Below are 4,463 nucleotides of genomic sequence, written 5' to 3'. Positions count from 1 at the left end.
GAGAGGTGAAGGATTCATGGAATTATTCATAGCTTTAAGACATAGACACTAGACACTAATGATCATGTAATGAAGACACAAACATAGACAAACATGAAGCTCAAAAACCGAAAACAGAAAATAAATAGACAAGAAAATTAAGGAATGAGTCCACCTTAGTGAGGGTGGCGTCTTCCTCTTGAAGAACCAATGGAACGCCTAAGCTCCTCTATGTCTCTTCCTTGCCTTTGTTGCTCCTCCGTCTCATGGAGAATGATGGAGTGCTCTTGGTGCTCCACCCTTAGTTGGTCCATGTTGTAACTCAAGGCTTCCAAGGAGGTGTTGAGTTGTTCCTAATAGTTGTGTGGAGGAAATTGCATCCCTTGAGGCATCTCAGGGAATTCTTGATGAGGATCTTCCTCATGCTCTTGTTGAGATCCATGAATGGGCTCTCTTGTTTGCTCCATCTTTTTCTTAATGATGGGCTTGTCCTCTTCAATGAGGATGTCTCTTTCTATGTCAATCCCAGCTAAATTTCATAGATGACAAATGAGATGAGGAAAGGCTAACCTTGCCAAGGTGGATGACTTGTCGGCCACCTTGTAGAGTTCTAGAGGTATGATCTCATGAACTTCCACTTCCTCCCCAATCATGATACTATGGATCAGGATGGCCCAATCCACAGTCACTTCAGATCGGTTGCTAGTGGGAATGACGAAGCGTTGGATGAACTCCAACCATCCTCTAGCCACAGGCTTAAGGTCCGGTCTTCTCAATTGAACCGGATTGCCTCTTGAGTCTCTTTTCCATTGAGCTCCTTCCACACATACGTCCATGAGGACTTGGTCCAACCTTTGATCAAAGTTGACCCTTCTAGTTTAGGGGCGTGCGTTTTTCTTGCATTATTGGCAAGTGGAACGCCAACCTTACATTTTCCGGATTGAAATCTAAGTATTTCCCCCAAATATTGTGAGTCAATTCTTTGGATTCGGGTTCATACTTTGATCATGGTTCCTAGTGATCCATGCATTGGCATAGAACTCTTGAACCATTAAGATTCTGACTTGTTGAATGGGTTGGTAAGAACTTCCCAACCTCTTCTTCGGATCTCATGTCGGATCTTCGGATACTCATTTTTCTTGAGCATGAAAGGGACCTCAGGGATCACCTTCTTCTTGGCCACAACTTCATAGAAGTGGTCTTGATGGACCTTTGAGATGAATCTCTCCATCTCCCATGGCTCAGAGGTGGAAGCTTTTGCCTTCCCTTTCCATTTTCTAGATGTTTCTCCGGCCTTAGGTGCCATAAATAGTTATGAAAAAACAAAAAACAATGCTTTTACCACACCAAACTTAAAAGGTTTGCTCATCCTCGAGCAAAAGAAGAAAGAAAGAAAGGGAAGAAGAAGAAAATGGAAGAGATGAAGGGAGATATGTGATTCGGACAAGAGTGGAGAAAGGTGTTTGTGTTGTGTGAATATGAAGGAGTAGTGATGGATTTATATAGGGGTGAGGGTAGGGTTGGGTTTCGATCATTAGGGTTGGGTTTGGGAGGGAAAAGTGTTTGAATTTTTAAAGTGAGGTAGGTGGGGTTTTTAGGGAAGAGATATGGAGGTGATTGGTGAAGAGAATACAGGAAAGAGGATATGATTTGATTGGTGAGTAAGAGAAAGAGAGGGGTAGGGTAGGTGGGGATCCTGTGAGGTCTACAGATCCTGAGAGGTCAAGGATGTATCATCCCTGCTCCTATTAGGCGTACAAAACGCCCTTGCTGTGCAATCCTGGCGTTTAACGCCAGATTGCTGCTTGTTTCTGGCGTTAAACGCTAGCTTTTATTCCTTTCCTGGTATTAAATGCTAGGCTGCAACCTGTTTCTGGCGTTTAACGCCAGTCTGGTGCTTGTTTCTGGCGTTTAACACCAAGAATGGTGCCAGACTGGGCGTTAAACGCCCATTCTGCTACCCTTACTGGCGTTTAAACACCAGTAAGTCTCTCCTCCAGGGTGTCCTGTTTTTAATGCTATTTTTTATTTTTCTTTAATTTTTGCAATTGCTTTTGTGACTTCACATGATCATCAACCTAAAAAACAAAGAAAATAACATGAAATAACATAGATAAATAAAAAGTAGGTTGCCTCCCAATAAGCGCTTCTTTAATGTCAATAGCTTGACAGTGGGCTCTCATGGAGCCTCACAGATATTCAAAGAATTGTTGGGACCTTCCAACACCAAACTTAGAGTTTGAATGTGGGGGCTTTGGTTGACTTTGCAGTGAGAGAAGCTTTTCTTGCTTCCTTTCCATGGTTACAGAGGGAGATCCTTGAGTTTTAAACACAAGGTAGTCCTCATTCAGTTTAAGGACCAACTCTCCTTTGTCCACATCAATCACAGCTTTTGCTATGGCTAGGAAGGGTCTTCCAAGGATGATAGAATCATCCTCATCCTTCCTAGTGTCTAGGATTATGAAATCAGCAGGGATGTAAAGGCCTTTGACCTTTACTAGCACGTCCTCTACCTGTCTATAAGCCTTTTTCATGGAATTGTCTGCCATCTCTAATGAGAATTTAGCAGCCTGTACCTCAAAGATTCCCAGTTTCTCCATTACAGAGAGTGGCATTAAGTTTATGCCTGACCCCAGGTCACACAGAGCCTTCTCAAAGGTCATGGTGCCTATGGTACAGGGAATTAGGAATTTACCAGGATCCTGTTTCATTTGAGGTAAAGTATGCTGAACCCAGGTATTTAGTTCATTAATGAGCAATGAAGGCTCATCCTCCCAAGTCTCATTACCAAATAGCTTGGTATTCAGCTTCATGATTGCTCCTAAATACTGGGCAACTTGCCCTTCAACAATGTCTTCATCTTCTTTAGAAGATGAATAGTCATCAGAGCTCATGAATGGTAAAAGGAGGTTCAATGGAATCTCTGTGGTCTCTAGGTGAGCCTCAGATTCCTTAGGTTCCTCAATTGGAAACTCTTTTTTGTCCAGAGGACGTCCCATGAGGTCTTTCTCACTGGAATTCACGTCCTCCTCCTCCTTTGTGCATTTGGCCACACCAAGTAAGGTTATGGCCTTGCACTCTCTTTTTGGGTTCTCTTCTGTATTGCTTGGGAGAGTACTAGGAGGAGTTTCAGTGACTCTTTTACTCAGCTGGCCCACTTGTGCCTCCAAATTTCTAATGGAGGACTTTGTATCATTTGTGAAACTGAGAGTGGCCTTAGATAGATCAGAGACTATGTTTGCTAAGCTAGAGGGGCTCTGCTCAGAATTCTCTGTCTGTTGCTGAGAGGATGATGGAAAAGGCTTGCTATTGCTAAACCTGTTTCTTCCACCATTGTTAAAGCCTTGTTAAGGCTTTTGTTGATCCTTCTATGAGAAATTTGGATGATTTCTCCATGAGGGATTATATGTGTTTCTATAGGCTTCACCCATGTAATTCACCTCTGCCATTGCAGGGTTCTCAGGATCATAGGCTTCTTCTTCAGAAGATGCCTCTTTAGTACTGTTGGATGCATTTTGTAATCCATTCAAACTTTGAGAAATCATGTTGACTTGCTGAGTCAACATTTTGTTCTGAGCCAATATGGCATTCAGAGCATCAATTTCAAGAACTCCCTTCCTCTGATGCATCCCATTATTCATAGGATTCCTTTCAGAAGTGTACATGAACTAGTTATTTACAATCATGTCAATGAGTTCCTGAGCTTCTGCAGGCGTTTTCTTTAGGTGAATAGATCCACCTGAAGAATGGTCCAATGACATCTTAGACAATTCAGACAGACCATCATAGAATATACCCATGGATGGTCCATTCTGAAAGCATGTCAGAAGGACACTTTTTGGTCAGTTGCTTGTATCTCTCCCAAGCTTCATAGAGGGATTCACTTTCTTTCTGTCTGAAGGTTTGAACATCCACTCTAAGCTTACTCAGCTTTTGAGGAGGAAAGAACTTGGCTAAGAAAGCCGTGACCAGCTTATCCCAAGAGTTCAAACTATCTTTAGGTTGAGAGTCCAACCATACTCTAGCTCTGTCTCTTACAGCAAAAGGGAAAAGCATAAGCTTGTAGACCTCGGGATCAATCCCATTGGTCTTAATGATACATGAAAACTTGTCTCTCAACAAATTTTCCTTCGGCAAGTATACCGAATTTGTCGTCAAGTAAAAACTCACAATAGAGTGAGGTTGAATCCCACAGGGATTGATTGGTCAAGCAAATTTAGTTGGAAGAGTATGCTAGTTGAGCTAAACAGAGTGTAGTTTGAGAATTGCAGAAAATTAAATGATGGAAAAGTAAATAGCAGAAATTAAAGTGCAGAATCTTAAATGGGAATTTGGGGTAATGAGCATGAAAATAAATGATAGAAAATAAAGAGAATGGGTAAGATCAGAAATGGGGAATTCATTGGGCTTAGGAGATGTTGTATTCTCCGGATCAAGTTCATTTTCATCTTTTCCTCAATCAATGCATCTATTAATCTCCTTGG

The 4,463-nt window shown here is 41.9% G+C and overlaps 1 non-coding gene across 1 annotated transcript; it reads left to right on the top strand.

Moving 5' to 3' along the window:
• The first annotated feature begins 3,795 nt into the window (after nucleotides 1-3,795).
• LOC112798503 (small nucleolar RNA R71) lies at nucleotides 3,796-3,903 on the top strand. The gene has a single exon (XR_003200113.1). It is a non-coding gene; the product is annotated as a small nucleolar RNA R71 (small nucleolar RNA).
• Nucleotides 3,904-4,463: the final 560 nt, after the last annotated feature.

Source organism: Arachis hypogaea, chromosome 4 (genome assembly GCF_003086295.3).
Source record: "Arachis hypogaea cultivar Tifrunner chromosome 4, arahy.Tifrunner.gnm2.J5K5, whole genome shotgun sequence".
Lineage (NCBI taxonomy): Eukaryota > Viridiplantae > Streptophyta > Magnoliopsida > Fabales > Fabaceae > Arachis > Arachis hypogaea.
This window is presented reverse-complemented; position numbering and strand designations above follow the sequence as displayed.